Source organism: Zonotrichia leucophrys, unplaced genomic scaffold, assembly GCF_028769735.1.
Source record: "Zonotrichia leucophrys gambelii isolate GWCS_2022_RI unplaced genomic scaffold, RI_Zleu_2.0 Scaffold_35_1530144, whole genome shotgun sequence".
Lineage (NCBI taxonomy): Eukaryota > Metazoa > Chordata > Aves > Passeriformes > Passerellidae > Zonotrichia > Zonotrichia leucophrys.
In genome coordinates this window covers 1,067,572-1,087,367 of record NW_026992240.1, presented here as the reverse complement: position 1 = coordinate 1,087,367, position 19,796 = coordinate 1,067,572, and the positions used below count along the sequence as shown (strand labels likewise).

The window sequence follows — 19,796 nt, the reverse complement described above, 5'->3', positions numbered from 1 at the left end:
AATTTGTCATAATATGATCATCTGTGTAATAAAGTAGTCTCCATGTGGGCCTCTATTCTTCTAGTTGAAATTTTACTGGGAAGTTCCTAAATTGCTGAGGCAGCTGTAGTTATTACTTACAGAAAACAATTATATAATTTCTTTACTGTTTTAAGTGCAATGATATACATATTATTTTTTCCAAATGAAGGTAGAAGAAGGAGAATATGTCCTTTTGCTTCTCTCTCAGACTCTTCTATTTCCTGTGCTTTTCTTGCTTTGATGAACATGGTTTTCTACCATCAAATTCCTTTCTCCCATGTTCAAACTTAATAGAATAATTTAGGTCAAAAGAGACCTCTAGAGGTTATATGGTAAAACCCACACACACAGTCAGAGTAGGACTAACTTCAAAGTTGCTCAGGAAGAACCTTCCCTCCTTCTTTTTCCAGTTAAGTCTAAATATATCCCCTGAAACTTCTGATATAAGGTTATGGGAGAAGCAAAAGGCCTGTAGAAGGCTTTTTTGGTACCAGCAAATGTCCATTGATGATAATCTGGCATTGACACACAAAAGTCAACAACACTATTGGGTTCTGATACTGATGTTAACACTTGCAGCATCCTCTTCACAGACATATTTTGCCAAATTTATTCTTCAGATAAACTTTTTCAACACTCTCGTGTTCCCCTATTTTCTTTATTCTTATAATATCTAAGCAATCTTCTGTCATAAATGGGTCTGTTAAGACATACTTATTATTAAGAATTACCAATGTGCCCCTGTTTAAGATACTGTAAAAATGGAAAGTTACTCATCACATTGTTAAACTGTAATTGAAGACTGAAAATATCTCTGTAGAATGTCTGATCAGGCTAACTTCTATTTGAAAAATGTCAGCCAAAGACACTGAACTGTTGAGACAAAAGAAAACATATTTCTTCATCCACATTTGTTTTTCTTTTAAAAGCTCTAGTGCTTCTCCTCTTTAAATTATGGGCAGTGATATTGGGAATGTATAGTTTATTGCAGTTCATGGCATTTTACCTGACTTTATAGCTCAAATATATTAAGCAGAGGATTGTTTGTTTTATCCTGTTTATATGTTAATTGCTCCAAAGACCAATGGATGTCCTCCAGATGACCCTAAATGGGGTATTTCCTTGCACCTGCTGCTTTTGCTATTAATTATATGAACTCTGGTTTCTAGTACCTAATCTATTAACAGAGAGTCTATTCCATTCCATATACAGGGCCTAGGATATATGGTTGAAGGAAGTTTTCCTGTTAAAATAGAGAAAGGAGCAAGTACTAAACCCATGGTGAGAATGGAAAATGTTCTATGACAACATGGATATTCTTTCATTCTCTTTTTTTGGTCATGTGCTAGCTTGATTCTAATGCAACCCTTAAGACCTCCCAAGAGATCACTTGCTCATGAAAACAGCAACTAGGCCCAGTCGGTGAGGAAGAAAGGAAAACATGAGTTGTCTGATTCAGAATAGTGAAACTGTGATCGAGTGAGCAGGAAAGGGTTCTGGTCTTAGATAAAGAGCTGATGGAAGCCAAGAACCAGTGGGAAGAAAGAAGGAAGTCTGGTGGCAGACATAGAAATCTGACAAAATGTCAAAATGCATGGTTGTCTGGGAAAAAGAACTTTAAAAAGCAAAACAAAACAAAAATAAAAGTACTGACTGGATAAACAGCCCAGAAAAGTTGTCTCCATACAGGAGATGATGCCTATATGATTTCCCTGGTGTAACTCCTTACAATTTTATTTGTAGATAGCACCTTAAAAGGCTATGGAAGGAGGAGCTGGCTGATGTGACATAGCTTGTAGTCCTATTTCATCCACCAGTAAGTTGTATTTCAGTATGGCTGATAATTTACCATAGAAAAATTTATGCCATAAGGGACTTCCAGAGGTTATCTAGTCCAACCCTCTGCTCAAAGTAAGTCTAATTACATCAGGTCGCTCAGAGACCTGTCCCATAAAGTCATGTACAGCTCCAGGGATAGAAGTTGTGTACACCTCCAAGGATAGGGGAGGTTCCTGAGTGTAGCAGCCACAGGGCCTGCAAGGCCTCCCTGGCAGTCAGTTGCCTAAGATAAGAAATGCCTAGTTACAATGACTGGACCAAGAGACCCCTCTTCCGCCTCAGACCCTTGTTATCTCTCTGTAAGACGATAGGTCATATTTACCTCGACCCTTACTATTGGACTGTTTCCCAAAAGCCACATGCCCTATCTAAACCCCTTCCTCTGCCCAGTTCGGCAGAAGAGCTGTCACTGTCACCCTTCGTAGAGGCTGCCAATAAAGACACATCTGTGAAACCTCATACAGCCTTCTCCTCTCTCATCTCTGCATCTGCTGAGGCATTTAGCAAGCAGAGCTGAAATCACTAAAGAGCTGAATTCACCAAAGAGCTGATCTCATTTAAGAGCTGAGCTGCTTGTTAAGATTGCCTGTGGCTGGGAGCCTGCCTGAGGCACCTGGACAGGTTGTGCTTATCGGTACTCCTCTATCCAGGACACTGATGGCTGACGGGGTTAGACAGACCCCGAGAACCCCGCCGTTATACCTGAGGACCAGAAGAAAGCAAATGACACTTCAGTCTTCAAAAAGGGCAAGAGGAAGGATCTGGGGAAATACAGGCTGGTCAGCCTCACCTCTATTCCTGTGAAGATGATGGAAAAAATAATCTTGTAAGCCATTTCCTGGCACACAATGGACACAGGGTGATTTGGAATAGTCACCATGGATTTGCAAAAGGCAAATTTTGCTTGGCCAACCTGCAAGCCTTCTGCAAGTCAACTAGCTTGGTGGATGAGGGGAGAGCAGCAGAAAGCTTTCAACGCTGTCTCATATAACATCATCATAGACAAGCTGACAAAGTGCAGGTTAGATAAGTGGACAGTGAGGTGGACTGAAAAGTGGCTGAACTGCTGGGCTCAGAAGGTTGTGATGAGAAGCCTAAAGTCTAGCTGGAGGTCAGCATCTAGTGGTGTTTCCCTGGGCTGATCCTTGGGCCAATATTGTTTAACAACTTCATTAATGACCTGACCAATGTGACAGAGAGCACCTTCAACAAGTTTTCAGATGATACAAAATTGGGAGGAGCGTTTGATAGACCAGATGGCTGTTGTGACTTCAGAAGGATCTCAACAGACTAGAGAAATGGGCAGACAGGACCCTCACACAGTCTATCAAAGGGAAATGCCAAGTCCTGCCCCTGGGTAGGAATAACATGATGCACCAGTACAAGGCAGGGGCTGACTGGCTGGAAAGCAGCTTTGCAGTGAAAGACATGGGGGTCCTGGCAGAAAATAAGCTGAATGTGAGCCAGTAATGTGCCCTTGCATCAAAGGAGGTCAATAGTATCCTGAGCTGCATTAGGAACAGTGTTGACAGGAGATTGTGGGAGGTAAACCTTTCTCTCTACTCAGCACTGGAGAGGCCACACCCGTAGTACTGTGTGGAGTTATGATCTCCTCAGTACAAGAAAGTCATGGAAATACTGTAACAAGTTCAGCAAAGAGCCACTACAGTGATGAAAGGACTGGAGCATCTCCTACAGGAACAGATGGTAAAAGAGCTGGGACAGAATCATAAAATCAGTGAAGTTTAAAAAGACCTTTAAAATCATTCAGTCCAAGTATTAACCTAATACTGTGGTCTAGCACTAAACCATGTCCCTAAGTGCCTTGTCTTTAGGGATGTTGACTCAGGATCACAGAATAGGTAAGGTTGGAAGGCACCATAGTGGGTCATCTGGTCCCACCTCCCTGCTCAAGCAGGGTGAGTCCACAGCACACGGCACAGGATTGTGTCCAGACAGTTATTGAATATCTCCAGTGAGGGAGACTCTACAAGCTCTCCAGGTAATTCTCTTGTGCTTGTGTTGGAGAATTTTGCTCAGACATGGCTTGAAGGAAAAAAGGCCATGAACATATACAGCTGGTTAGAAAATAAAAGGCAGCTGTAAGCAGCAAGTTCTCAGGCTTTTCCCTTAACAACAGTAAGCACCACGTCCTTGAGGAAGTGGTGAGAAAGGCATGGTGGAAAACATGGAGGCCTTGAGAATGATAAATAACAAGTCAATAACAGGATGAGAAAAACAAGTATTAGTCTCAACAAGAAAACCACAGGTTTCAGCAACAAAGGAGGGGTTGGTGTGTCATCTGTAACCAATGATGAGCTTGGGTTTTGTAATATGTATAAGCTTAATTAACACCACTATAAAAGCGTGTAAGCTAGATCAATAAATCGGAGTTCGATGCTGATCAATATGGATGTGGTTGACTCCCTTCGCTTCCTCATGCCTAGTCACCCACACAGTAAAGAAGTTCTTCCTCATATTCAGGTGGAACTGCCTGTGCATCAGTTTCTGCCCATTGCCTTTTGTCCTATTGCTCGGCACCACTGAGACCCTGGCTTCATCTTCTTGGCACCCTCCCTTCAGATACTTATAGACATCGATGAGGTGCCCTCTCAGACATCTCTTCTTGAGGCTTAACAAGCCTGACTCCCTCAGCCTATTCTCATAAGAGAGATGCTCCAGTCCCTTAATCAACTTTTTAGCCCTTTGCTGGACCCGGCCCAGGAGGTCCATGTCTCTCTTGTACTGAGGAGCTCAGAACTGGACACAGCACTCCAGGTAAGGCCTAACCAGGGCTGAGTAGAGGGGCAAGATTGTTGTATTCATATTGTTGTTATCCTATTTCTAGAGTTCCGTACCTTCTGGGTGGTTTTCTCACACACAGCTCTCCACAGCAGTGTTGTTCCTGTTTCTTTGTCAGGGCTCCTCCAAGGCTCTCCGAGACTGCCCCACCCCCTTTTATCCCAGCTACCTCCACGGGCTACAGCTGCCGCCCAATTAAGGACATCACAGCTGCAGCCCACTTACAATAACTAGAATCGGGGCAGAGTCACTTTTACTGCAATACATATTACTCAGGCCCCTATACAGGATCACCTTCCTCCACCTGCTGGCAATGCTCTTCCCAATGCACCCCAAGATACCATTTGCCTTCTTGGCCACAAGGGCACTGCTAGCTCATAGGCAGCTTGTTGTCCACCAGGACCCCCAGGTCCTTCTCTGCAGAGCTGCTTTCCAGCAGGACACCCCCAGCCTGTACTGGTGCCTGGGGTTATTCCTCACCAGGTGCAAGACTCTGCACTGGCCTTTGTTGAATTTCAGACAGTTCTTCTCTGCTCATGTCTCCAATCTGTCGAGGTACTTCTGAATTGCTGCACATCTCCCTGGAGTATTGGCCACTCCTCACAAGATTGTCAGCAAACTTGCTGAGGATGCATCTACCCTGTCATCCAAGTCATTGATGAATAAGTTAAACAATACTGGCCCCAGTATTTAACCTTGGGGGACCCCTAGTGACAGGCCTCCAAGTAGACCCTGTGCCACTGATCACCACCCTCCAGGATCTGAGTTTCAGACAGATGTCAATTCACCTCACTGTCCACCCATCCAGTCCACACTTTCTGAATTGTTTAAGATTGTTTAGTCTGCAAAAGAGAAGGCTCAGGAGGGATCTTATCTGAGTCTAAAAACACTGTGCATTAAAGATTGTTGTGGTTTAACCCCAGCCAGCAACCAAGCCCCACACAGCCCATTGCTTACTCCCCCATCAGCAGGATCAGAGAGAGAATCAGAAGGGTAAAAGCTGGAGAACTCATGGGCTAAGATAAAGACAGTTTAATAGGGAAAGGAAAAGCCTCACACACAAACAAAGTAAAACAAGGAATTAATTCACCACTTCCCATGGGCAGGCAGGTGTTCAGCAATCTCTAAGAGAGCAGGGCCCTATCATGCATAACAGTGACTTGGGAAGACAAACGCCATCACTCCAAATGTCTCCCTTCCCCCTTCCTCCTTCTTACCCCCACTTTATGTACTGAGCATGATGTCATGTGGTCTGGAATATCCTTTTGGTCAGTTTGCCTCACCTGTCATGTCTGTGTCTCCTCCCAACTTCCCATGCACCCCCAGCCTCCTTGACAGCTTGGCAGTATAAAAAGCAGAAAAGGCCTTGGCTTTGTGTAGCTCTGCTCAGCAATAACAAAATATCTCTGTATTATTGACCCTGTGTTCAGCACTAAACCAAAATGTAGCCCTGTACCAGCCACTGGGAACAAAATTAACTCTACCCTAGCTGAAAGCAGCATAAAGATGGAGCCAAAGTCTTCTCAGGTGTGCTCAGTGAAAGGATGAGAGATAATGGACACAAACTGAAATGCACAAACTTCCACTCAAACATGAGAAAAATCTTTTTAACTCAAAGTGTGATCAAACATGGGACCAGGCTGCCAAGAGAGGTTGTGGATTCTCCATGGTTGGAGATATCCAAAACATGACTGGACAATGTCCCAAGCTACTTACTCTGGTTGATCCTGCTTTGAGTGTGGGCTGGGAAGGGGTTTGGACTTGATAAGCTCCAGAGATCCCTTTCAACCTCAATTACTCTACTATTCTATGTTTCTGTGCTTACAACTGAAGTCAAAACAGAGGTAATGTCATTTGTAGAGGATTGAAAATCGCTGCAAGGGTAGCTGAGGCTCTACATCTTAAAATATTAATACAACTTCATAAAGATATTCTTTCTTCCACAGAAAGGAATATAAAACTTGGTATTTACAAGAATTACATTGGACTGTAAACAGTAAACAAACAAAACATACAATAAATTATTTAGGAAGGAATCTAAACTACAGGCACCACTTTCAGGAAGATCAACATGGACTTTGCAACTGATAAGATGTTAAACCAGGGGGAATCCCAGACATCAAACTGGGATGGAGGCAGGAATTGATAGAACTATACAAACTGATAAAGGGAATTACAGGGGAAAGAGGAAGCAGGGAGAGACAAAGAGGGGGGATAGACAGAAAGGGGGATAAAAGTTTCCAGTCACAGGTAAAATGGAGACAGTCAGTATGCTTGTCTGGCTGAGCCCTGTGCCTGATCACTGCAGAATGTCCTATTTTCTTATATTTTCTTTTAAAATGTTTTCTTAACTATCGCCCTGCTTAATCTCACTCTCTGTTTTCTGTGTATGTGTTGCCCAATTGGCAACTAAATACCACACACAGCTGCTCACTCACTTCCCTTTGCCCCTATTCCCATTGTGATGGGAAGGAGAATCAGGAAAGAAAATTAAACTCATAGATTGAGATAAGAACAGTGTAATAATTGAAACAAAGCAAAATATAATAATAATAATGATGGTAATATGGTAATAATAATGCTACTGCTAATAGTTTTAATAAAAATGAGAGGGAGAGATGAAGGTAAAACCCAAGAAAAAGAAATGATGCACAATACAAATGCTCACCACCCACTGACTGAGCAGACTTGAATATTGGCACCTGGTGTGGCCATTGAGGACATGGATAGGCCTCTGAGAACACAGGGGGTTAAAAGCAGGGAATTCCCAGGGGGAAGCTCTCTTGGGTTCTGGTGGGGAAAGAGTTCGGATCTCTCTCCTGCCCAGCCGCCCGCTGCTGGGCGGGGGAGGGGAAGCCATGTGGCCGGGTGAGGTAGGCCGGGGCCTTGGACAGAGATGGGAGGTGAAGAGGCCCTTGAGGATGGAAGGGTGGAGAAGCACCAAGAGACATCAGGCTGCCACCACCACCCCCCCCCCCCCAGAGAGAGAGAGAGCCATCCTGTGCCGGTGCCCCGGTGCCACCTTGAAATTTGATAGCATGGCCAGGAGAAGGAGAAGGGGGGGGATGCAGCGAGAAGGTGCTGGCAGGGCAGAGGGAGCCCTGAGCAGGCAGAGCCTGAGATTTTAACCCTTTCTTGAATAATGGAAACCTTACAAATACTGATCCTCCTGGATCTGAATGAGAAGAGAGATAGAGATGAAATGAAGGAGGAAATGGGCAAGTGTGATCAAAGTTCGTGCAAGTGAAAGATGTCGGAAGAGTGGAGAAGAATCTTAGGTGGGAAGAGATGATGGAGTGGCCTTGGCTGGACTTTTCTTGTATAGCCATGGACAGAACCATGTTTCCTGTGACACAGAGACTGCATCCAGGGGGAGGCAATGGCTCAGAGCCAAGAGGGTTCAGTGTTGAGACCCCTCGGCCCCAGGGGGTGAAATTTGGGGGGGACAGGTGTCCTGAAGGTGAGAGACTGTGTGCTTTTTGGAATGGGACAAAGCATCCTTAAAAGGGGAACCCTAGAAGCAGCTCTGGTCAATGTGCAGTGGTGAGAGCGCTGGGCATGGAAGGAAGATGTCACAATGGCAAAAGGACTTTCCGGGCAGTACTGAGTGACATGGAAGCACACGAGGTTTCAACTGTGTTTCCTGGGGAAGCCTATGGTACAAGAAGGACTCCTCTCTCCTTGATGAATTGAGAATTGATTATCTAAAGGGTGGTGATGGACCGAGAGTTGGTGATCTGAGGGATGGATGTATTGGAAATTTGGTGGGGGGAGGAGGATATGTTTTATGAAGGTTTTCATTTTTCCTCTGTGTTTCTTTTTAAATATAGTTGTAGTTTAGTTAATAAAGTTTTATTTTCTTTATTTCTAAGTGGGGGCCTGCTTTGCTTATTCCTGGTCACATCTCACAGCAGACACCAGGGAGAACGTATTTTCATGGGGGCACTGGCATTGTGCCAGTGTCAAACCATGACAAGCTGCCAGTGCAGGGCATGGGAACAAAAAAGAGACAGGTCTTCATTTCATAAAGCTCGATGTCATGGTTTGACCCGGAAACAGGATTTCTGGGATGCTGTGTGGATGGGGCCAATGAGTGCTCAGATTTGAATATTGCCACCTGGCCTAACCACTGGGCACTGGGTCCACCTCCGAGAACACAGGGTAAAAGCAGGGCTCTCCTCCTGGCAGTTCCTCTTTGGATTTCCGGCAGTGAAGGAGTTGAGTCTCTCCCCCGGCCCAGTTGCTGGCTGGGCTGGGGGAGGGGAAAAGCCATGCGGCCCGGCCCAGGAGAGGTAGGCCTGGCCCCCTCCCCCCAAGGGTGGAAGGAAGGAGAAATGCCGGGAAGCAATGGGCAGCCTGTTCCCCCCCCCCCCACCTTGGAGACAGACAGAGAGAGTGCAGCCGGTGTTAGTGTGCCGTTATCTTGAAAGCAGTAAACATGTGCTGGCAGCAGGCAGCCCGGCTGAGGAGATGGTGGGGGGGGTGCAGCCAGAAGTCCAGCCGCTTGGAGGAGTTTTTAACCCTTTTTTGGACAATGAAAACTTCACAGAACATTAACCCTTCCTTAGACGAGAGATAAGAGTGGAGGAGGACGAAGAAAATGAGCAAGTGATGAAGGTCTGGACCAGAGAGAGAGAGAGTGAGAGATGTTAGAAAGATGGAGAAGAGGGAGTGGCATTTTATGCTGGACTCTTTTGTGTAGCCATGGACAGAGCTATGTTTCCCTGGAATACAGAGACTGAGACCAGGGGGAGAAATGTCCCAGAGCCAAAGAAGATTCAGTGTGGGTACCCCTCGGCCCCAGGGGGTATATAAAATATGGGGCGGACAGATGTCCCAGAGGTGAGAGACTGAGCTTTTCTGGAACTGGACACAGCCTCCTTAAAAGGACAACCCTGGAAGCAGCCCTGATTTCTGGTCCGGTGGTGAGAGCACCGGAACAAGGACGGAAAAGGCCACCACGACACATGGAAGGACTCCCTCTCCTCTCGAGGAACTGAAGTTGAGCATTCTAAAGGGTGGTGCTGGACCCAGAATTGATTTTGGATTGTATTGTATTGGGAATTTGGGGGGGAGGAGGAGGAGGAGAGTGTTTTTGTGAGGTTTCATTTTCCTTGTGGTTTTTTTTTTCCTTTTTCTTCCTTTTGTGTGTAGTTTAGTAATTGTCTTTGTAGTTTAGTTAATAAACTTTTCTTCTTTTTCAAGTGAGAGCCTGCTTTGTTTATTCCTGGTCAAAATCTCACAGCAGACACCAGAGAAGGTGTATTTTCATGTGGGCATTTGGCCTTGTGCCAGTGTCAAACCAGAACACTCGAGAATCCATTTATTACTCCCGGACACGAGGGGGGGAGACAAAGATGAAAAGACTGAACAAAGGCAGGGTCATGGGGTTTTTATAGGGCATCGCAGGGGTGGAGTTTAGGGTTTGGGTCAAGGGAGGAGTTCTTAGCAACACAAGGAAGATAAAATCAAATTCCCGCCTCTTTGGAATCGCAGCACTCCACAACTCCCCCTTTTTTAAATTGATCAATGTATGCTGAATAACTCATAACCAGGGGATTCTCGGGAATATGACTTAACAGTTTACAAAACTAAAATGAACATTATTAAGCTAAATTAACAAGTAATAGAAAAGCATTTGAGACTTAATCACAAAGGATAAAGTAACAGAAATTATGATTCTTGACTAAATGAATGCAGTTTTACTTAATGAGGTAACAGTTCAATCTCTTCTGGCTTTTGATCTTCTCACCAGAAGGGGTGCAGTTTTTTGATCTCCTCTTCATGAGGGGCACAGTCTTTAGTGTTTAGTCTCAGCTTTGGCACTGGTGTTATGGGTGTTGTTATTTTAGATGATGATGACTGGGAAGCGAGGGAAGCGGCGAAAGCCCTGGGCATAGGGCTTGGAGCGGGGCCAGCACTACACCAGGGGCTGGCTTCTTTGTGGGGCTGAGCAGCCCCACCACACGGGCCCGGGGCAGGGTCAGCTGCAGCGGCATGGCAAGAAGCGGAGAAGGTAGGTAGGGGGGAAGGAAAGGGAAGGTTCGGGACAGGAAAAGAAGGACTTAGATGGGAAAAAGGGGGACCTTAAACAGTGTGGTAAGCACCATTTTTAGAAGGAGGGCCCGGGACAGTGCAGCCATCACCTTCCCGGGTAGGGAACAGGGGATATGGAAAGACAGCGGGCGAAGGAGGACATAGGACAGCGAGAGGATGGTAGCGCTTCCACGTCACTTCTGTGGACAGATTCCATCCCTTGGTCTGCCTTCAGGAAAAGGGGGATAGGGTGGCAGAGAGGGACAGGGGGTGCCGGAGAGACGGTAGCAACTCCATGCCATCCTGGCAATTTTCACTCCTTGCTGCACTTCTAGGAACAAAAGGGTAAGGAAATATATGGGCAGCTTCACAGAAACTGAAAATCGTGGGGATTCACAGGAGGGGGAACCACTCATCTAGGGTATCGATGCACTGCATGTAATCTTTCATAGCCATTTATAAGTAGCCCCCAGGGCTTTACTGTCCATAAGCTGCAGCAGACATGTTGGGAAAGCTGACAAGAGTTGGTAGAATGGTCCTTTTTGCAGGCAGACTAGCTGCTTGTAGCTCTTAAAAACCCCCTTCCATGAAAAATTGAAAGACTTAAATCATTCATAAACATCTCGCTCAGTGATGGTAGATGTCAGTCCCATCACCTGGTACCAGTAAGCTGGTCCCCTTACTGGGAATTCCCTTCCCTGGAAGCCTTTTACCCCCATGTTTTTAAGGTCACTTTCAACCTGGCCTCTTGCCATGGTACTCTTGAGTCTTCCTTTTTAAGATGGGGATCCTGCAAGGTGTAGCCGTCAGCAGGTGACTTACGGGGTGCTGGTCATGCTGTCCTCACTGGTTGCCCACATTCTCCACCATTTGTTGTGTCCCGTTGCAACAGAGTTCATTGTGTCCAGGGAGAGTGCAGCTGCCGGTGCCAGGTATGGGAACAAAAAAGAGACAGGTCTTCATGTCATAAAGCTCGAGAATCCATTTATTATCCCCGCAGATAAGGGAGGAGACAAAGACGAAAAGACTGGGCAAAGGCAGGGTCGTGGGGTTTTTATAGGGCATCGCAGGGGTGGAGTTTAGGGTTTGGGTCAAGGGAGGAGTTATTAGCAACACAAGGAAGGTAAAACCAAATTCCTGCCTCTTTGGAATGGGAGCACTCCACGAGGTCCTGCACCTAGATCACAACAACCCCATGCAACACTACAGGCTTGAGGAAGAGTGACTGGAAAGCTGCCTGGCAGAAAAGTATCTGGAGGTGTTAGTCAACTGCCAGCTGAACATGAGCCTGATGTGTGCCCATATGGCCAAGAAGGCCAATGGCATCCTGGCCTGTATCAGAAATAGTGTGGCCAGCAGGACCAGGGAAGTGATTGTCCCTCTCTACTTGGCACTGGCAAGGCCACACCTAAAATACTGTGTTCAGTTGTGGGCCCCTCACTACAGGAAGGATGTGGAAGGACATTGAGATGTTGGAACATGTCCAAAGGAGGCCAACAAAGCTGGTGAAGAGTCTAAGGCATGAGTTTTATGAGGACCAGCTGAGGGAACTGGGGTTTTTTTAGTCTGGAGAAAGGAGGCTCAGGGGACACCTTATCAATCTCCACCTGAAAGGAGGTTGTAGTGAGGTGGAAGTTGGCCTCTTCACTCAGGCAACTAGCGACAGTACCAGAGGAAATGGCCTCAGGTTGCACCAGGGGAGGTTCAGGTTGGATATTAGGAAAAATTTATTCACTGAAAGAGTGGTTAAACATTGGAAAAGGCTCCCCAGGGAAATGATGGATTCACCATCCCTGGAAGTGTTAAAAAAAATGAGTGGACATGCACTTTACAATATGGCTTAGTTTACATGGTGGTATTAAGTCAAAGTTTGGACTTGATGATCTTGGAGGTCTTTTTCAACTTTAATGACTCTGTGATTCTGTGATTCTATGACTCCCAGGTCATGTTCATCTTCTTATCACCCAACACCCCCAAGTCCTTATCATCATGGCTGCTCTCGATCCATTCTCCACCCGCCCTGTATATTTGCATGGTATTCCCTCACACAGGTGCAGGACCTTGCATGTGGCCTCATAGAAATTCTTGAGGTTTGCACAGGCTCACCTCTCTAGCCTGTCAAGTTTGCCTTTGATGGCATCCCTTCCCTCTAGCTTGTCAACTGCACTGCTCACCTTGGTGTTATCTGCAAACTTGCTGAGGCTGTGCTCAGTCCCATTGTCTATGTCATTGATGAAGATATTAAATAACACTGGTCCCAAATGACACCCCTGAGAGACACCACTCATTACTGATCTTCATGTGAATATTGAGCTGTTAACTACTACCCTCTGGATGAGACCATCCAACCAATTCCTCATTCACGTAACAGTCCACCCATTGAATCCATCTCTCTTCAATTTAGAGAGAAGGATGTTGTAGGGGATCATGTCAAAGGCTTTACAGAATTCCAGATAAATTACATCTGTAGTCCTTCCCTTGTCCACTGATGGTGTCACTCCATCATAGAAGGCCACTAGGTTGGTCAGGCAGTACTTGCCCTTGGTGAAGCCATACTGGCTGTCCCAAATCACCTCCCTGTCCTCCATGTGCCTTAGCACAGATTCTAGGAGGATCTGTTCCATAATATTCCCCAGCACAGAGGTGAGGCTGATAGGCTAGTAGTTCCCAGGGTCTTCCTTTCTACCCTTTTTTAAATGGATGCAATATTTCCCTGTTTCCAGTCACCTGGGACTTCACTTGACCTCCACATCTTTTCAAATATCATGGAGAATGGCTTTACAAATACATCAGCCAATTCCCTCAGGACTGTGATTCATCTCATAAAGTCCCATAGACTCAAATCTGTTCAGTTTCTTCAAGTGGTCACAAATATGATCAGTGGGATGGACTTTGCTTCCCTAGTCCCCCATCTTGCAGTCCATCTACTCAAGATGTGTGGGAGAGGTTGCCATCAAAGACTGTGGCAAAAAATTTGTTGAGTACTTCAATCTACTTGTCTGTTCTTATCCATCTGCCAGCCTTGCTTACTGGGAGGGAAGGGAGGGTACATAATCTTTTACCTTCCTTTCTGTCTGACATACCTGACGAATCCTTTCTTGTCCTCTCAAATTTATTAGTTTAAAGCACAATTTACTAAGTCAGTCAATATGTTGGTGAAGATTGTCCCACCTCTTCTAGATCAGTAGATTCCAACTCTTCCTAATAGGCTGTATTCATTGAAGAAAATCCTGTGACCACAGAAACCAAAGCCCGGGCGACAACACCATCCACAAAACCAGATATTGATCTGCATGATGCATTGACTTCTGCCTGCACCTCTATCCCTGACTGGCAAGACAAAGGAGAAGATCACTTGGACACCTGTCCCTTTCACTTGAAGCCCCAGTGCTTTCAAATCCTGCTTGATCTTGTCCAGACAATGCCTTACCATGTCATTGGTGCCCATGCGGAAAAGAAGTAGTTGATAGTAATCTGCACTTTTAGCCAGTTGTGGCAGTTTCTCTGTGACATCCTGGATCTTGGCTCCTGGCAAGCAGCAAACTTCCCTTGACTGTATATCAGTCTGGCAGATGGGTGCCTCTATGCTTCTCACCCACTCTTAGCACTTGCTGCTTTCTTTTGCAGCTTTTAGTATGCCCTGCTGTAGCAGTTTCTCCCTGTGAATCTTGCCCATTGGTTTTGCCCACTACCAAGGCTTCATATCTTTTGCTGGTTGGTATATATAAGGAAGAGGAGTGAAGCAATACTGTTTCCATGGTTCACCAAAGACCATGGTGCCTCCTCCAAGGTGCTGTCTGTTTTGCACTTCAGCTCATTCTCTGGTAGTCTTTGGAGGTCAGTGTCATGGGGTCCTATTATTTATTCTTGCAACACCTCAAATAGTACTCTGTTTCTTGTTCCCCCTTGTAAAGGCCCAGAGAAAGTGACTTTGGTCCTACTGCCCCCCTGCTGAGGCTGCACTATGATCTGAAAAATGCTCATTAGGCCTTGATCTTGACTAACTGCTCTTGGACTAAGCCCCTCTTGAGATTATAAGAAACACTGTCTGTTCCCAGGAACTAACAACTCAGCTTATTCTGTGATTTCTGTTTTTTAACAAACAGCCTTGGAAATTTATTTTTCTTGCCTGAATAACAACCCAAGTGGAACAATATTTTTGTTATTGGACCTTCAAAGAAAGTTACTGACTCAAATTGCATCCAGGATGGAAATTTACTATGACTAAAGCTCGTTCTCCAACAACATTATGAACAGCAGTCTGACATGATACCCTTTGAGCTCTTGATTCCCAGAAGATAAGGGGATAATGTGTATGTCTCAAACACTGATAACCAGATGGCTGTGGAGCCAACCAAGGACTGGCTGCCGTGAGAAAAAACAAGGTTTGACTTGAGAAGGGGGGCCATGCAGAGGTAGGGCAGCCTTTTTCTGGGATAAACATCCTTGTAGTTCCTGAAGATAAGCACAACACAGTACAGTGCAACCACAGGAATGAGACCAAGAAGTGGGCATGGATTATCGGGAGAGATTAAGACCACCAAAGACCCCTCCTGAAGCCCTCTGGCCCATTTCCAGAAAGGTCTGAAAGAATGGACTGCGCATGAGAATTAATTTGCATAGAAACCAAAAAACCTGTCTTCAGGGCAGAGAAACCTATCCATAAAAATGCACCCACCCCCAAGCCCAGGCAGCGCCCCCAGGATACTGGACATCTCATCAGCCGGACCAACACTGCTGGATTGATGCTAAAACCAGGACTGGTGGTCTATTTTTTTTCTCTTTCATTTTCTCTCCCCCTCTTTAATCTTTTCCTTTCTGTCTTTCCTTTCACTCCACCCCTTTATCCAAAACCCACTGCCGTGTACTTATATAGTAGGCCAGGGACTAACATACTGATTTCCATGCCAAGTGTGTAATTTACTAATAAAATTTTCTCATTGTTTGCAGAGCCTCTGACTTTGATCATTCCTTTCGAACATGAGCATTTATGAATCTTAGGTGCTCCCTTCCCCTTAAGAATGGGTCTTCACACCCCTCCCTAATACAGCATAACCTAGTGACTTCTCCTGCATCTCCTCCACTCAGGAGCATGAGGTGCAGTCTTTATAGCCCTCCACCTGGATGGCAGCTTCCCTGATAGGAAGCTCTGTCTGGGTGGCTGTCTCCACTCATTCTAGGCTAGCCTGGATAGACAGCCAATTCCTGCCTGCTGCAGAGTTCAGCCCTCATCTGGTCTCTACCACCATGCTTTCAACAACTTCAAAACACTGCCTAATAAGGACCTATAATTTTCTGGAGACATCAAGCTGCTGGATAGGCTTGCACAGCTAACAGCTATTTGGGGTGACCATTGGAGCTGCAGCATAAGACTGTGTTAGAAGAGCAAGCAGCAGTCCGACAACTAGTAGGATGTGCTGCCTTCCTTATGCACCCTTCTGCTTGAACTGCTGCACAATCTCTTGCATCATTCCTCTCAGGCACTGTTCCCTACAGCACCACATCCTGGTCACTCGCACTTCCTAGGGGCCAGTTACATATGGATTCCTGTGGTTTGAACTGGTTGCACCAACAGCGGGGACCACCCAACTCTCTCATGCCCCTCTTATGAGACCTTTTGACTGCTAGCCAATGCCTACACACACAGAGTCCAAGGGTATTGGGGGCCCAGAAAGCTCTTCAAACACCCTCCAGGACTTCATAAGCATCACACTCTTCTCAGCGCACAGCAAATAGTACTTCTGCCACTACCGCCATTGCTGCTGCTGGCATTGCCATGGTTCGAACTGGCTGGGGAACAGCCACCACCACCCAAGCAAATGGAGCTCCAAACTGAAATCAAACACAAAAAGAAAGTACACAGAAGGTGGAATCAGGGACAGACTTCTTGGGACAAAGATATTGCCTGCACATATATCAAGAAAGCTCTGAAGACTGTCTAGTGCACACCTCTCCCCCACTCCCCCTGCCCAGTTCAAAGGGGGTAGAAGAATATCTGCACTAGTTTTATACTTTTTTGGGCAATAGTGGATGCTCTGTGAATCTTAAAGATTCCTTACTGAAAGGCACTGAAGGATCAATTTGCCATCCAGACAAAAGAACCAGAGGCTGCTCATGTGTTAGAAACCAACAGAGAGACACCTGTGAAATGCAACAAAGGAATTAGGTTGTGTTCCTCTAAAAAGCTGACAAGGTCAATAGGCCCATTTAAGTGCCTCCATAGCAATGCATACAGCATGGGTAACAGACAGGAAAAGATGGAAGCCACTGTGCATCTGGAAAGGTATGATTTAATTGCTACCACTGAGATTTGGTAGGACAAATTGCATGACTGGAGCACTTCACTCGATGGCTATAAACTCTTCAGAAAGCACAGGCAAGGAAGAAGGGATGGAGGGGTTGCCTTTTATGTAAAAAAATGGATTGACTGGTGAAAGCTGTCTTTGAAAACCAGTGCTGAATGTGTTGAGACTGTTTGGGTAAAAATAAAGGAAAAGTCAACAAAGGAAATTTCATGGCTAGTGTTTGCTACAGATTGCCTGATCAAGGTGAGGATGTCAATTAAGCAATTTAACTTCAACTGCATGAAGAATCATGTTCACAGGCTCTGATCCTCCTGGGGGACTTCAACCACCCTGACACCAGCAATTGCTCTTCTCACAACCTGAACCTCAAGGTCTGTATCCAAGACAGGGGGGAAGCAGTCCTTCCCATCATAGGAGAAGATCAGATTTGTGACCACCTAAGAAACCTGAGTATACATAAATCCACAGGATCACACAAGATGAATGTCAAGGTCCTGAGGGAATTTGCTGATGTGTTTGCTAAGCCATTCTCCATTGTATTTGTGAAGTTATGGGGCAGTCAGACCACATCCCCAATGACTAGAACTAAGGAAATGTGCCCATTTAAAAAAATGTTAAAAGGACCACCCTGAGAACTACCAACCAGTAGACCTCACCTCCATGTCCAGTAAGATCATGGGACAAAACCTCCTGGAAGATATATTGAGGCATATGGATGACAGGGAGGAGATTAGCACGACTTCACTAAAGGCAAATTGTGCATGATCATTTTAGTGGTCTTCTGCAATGAAATGACTGCATCAGTGGAAAAGGGAAGAGCTACAGATGTCATCTACCTGGACTTCTGTAAGGCCTTTCAAACGGTCCCCCAAAACATTCTGACCACTAAATTGGAGAGATATGGAGACTGTTAGATGGATAAGGAATTTGCTGGATGGCCACGTCCAAAGACTTATAGTCAACAGTGCAGTGTTCAAGTGAAAACCAGTGACAACTGATGTCTGTCAGGGGTCCATATTGAGACCAATACTGTTTAATATCTTCATCAATGACATAGTGAGTTTGAGTGCACCCTCAGCAAGTTTGTAGATGACACCAAGCTGAGTGGTACAGTTGACATCCCTTCCCTTTGTGTTCCTCTAAAAAGCTGACAAGGTCAATAGGCCCACTAAAATGCCTCTGTAGCAATGCATACAGCATGGGTAACAGACAAGAAAAGGGAAGGAATGGGATGCCATCAAGAGGGATCTTGACAGGCTAGAGAGGAGTGGGCCCATGCAAACCTCATGAAGTTCACCAAGGCCAAGTGCAAGGTCCTGCACCTGGATCAGAGCAATCCCCAATATCAATACAGACTAGGGATGAATAGATTGAGAGCAGCCCTGAAGGGAAGGACTTGGGGATATACTAGTAAATGAAAAATTTGCCATGGGCTGGCAATGTGCGCTTGCAGCCCAGAAAACCTATCACATCCTGGGCTGCTTAAAAGGCAGTGTGGCCAGCAGTTTGAGGAAGGTGAATTCTCCCCCTCTACTTCACTCTCATGATACCCCCACCTGGAGTACAACATCCAGTTCTGTTACAGAAAGTCCAGAGGAGAGCCACAAAGATGATTAGAGGGCTGGAACACCTCTCATAAGAGGAAAGATTATGAGAGTTGGTGTAGTTTAGTCTAGAGAAGAGGCGGCTTTGGGGAGACCTTATTGCAGCCTTTCAATATATAAAGGGGGCAGAGAGGCACTTTTTGCCAGAGCTTGTACTGACAGGACAAGGGGCAATAGTTTTAAACTGAAAGAGGCAATGTTTACATTTAGATTTAGGGATCAGGAGCATAGCTGAAATGCTTGTACACGAATGCACTCAGTATGAGAAACGAACAGGATGAACATGCTGTAGTGGGTTGACTTTGGCTAAATGCCAGGTGTCCACCAAGCCACTTTATAACTCTCCTTCCCAGTGAGACAGGGGAGAGAAAATAAGATGGAAAACAAGTTGAGATGAGGTGAGATAAGGTTGAGATAAGGCCGCTTACTGAAGTAAAAGCAAAAGTTTGCAGGAACATAAGCAGAGAAAAAAAAGTTTATTCTCTATAGTGAGTGATGTTTAGACACTTCCCAGGAAGCAGGGCTTCAGCACATCAAGTGGTTGATCTGGAAGGCAAACATAAATAACAAATGCCCACCATTCTTCCTCCCTCCTTTAGCTTTTATATTTAAGCTGACATTATATGGTATGAAATATCCCTTTGGTTAATTTGAGTCAGCTTGCCTAGTTGTGTCCCCTCCCAGGATCTTGCCCACTCCCAGCCCCTTGATGGGGGAGGGAGAGGATGTTGGGGAGACAGCACTGATGCTGTGCCAGCACTGCTCAGCAGCAGCCAAAACACTGGTGTGTTATCAACACCTTTTCAGCTCCCAATGCAAAGCACAGCACTGGGAGGGCTGCTATGGGAAAATGAATTCCAGTTCAGGCAGACCAAATACACATTTGACCACCCTTAGAGTAAAAAAAATATTACTTCTTAGAAGCTATGCTAAAGCACATGGAGGACAGGGAGGTGATTTGGGACAGTCAGCATGGCTTCCTTGAGAGCAAGTACTGCCTGACCAACCTAGTGGCCTTCTATGATGGAGTGACTCCATCAGTGGACAAGGGAAGGGCTACAGATGACATTTATTTGGACTTCTGTAATGATGCCTTTTCGCTGGCCCTAAAATCATGAGCCAGACACAGGGTGATAAAAAGGGGTTACCTTTATAAAGATCCTTTGGTGCACAATTCGGTAGGTGGAAA

General features: G+C 45.6%; 1 protein-coding gene across 2 annotated transcripts in view; it reads left to right on the top strand.

Moving 5' to 3' along the window:
- Nucleotides 1-19,796, top strand: part of LOC135460374 (transcription factor RFX3-like) — a 222,540-nt gene that overhangs the window by 79,062 nt on the left and 123,682 nt on the right. The gene's annotated exons all lie outside the window — the stretch shown is intronic.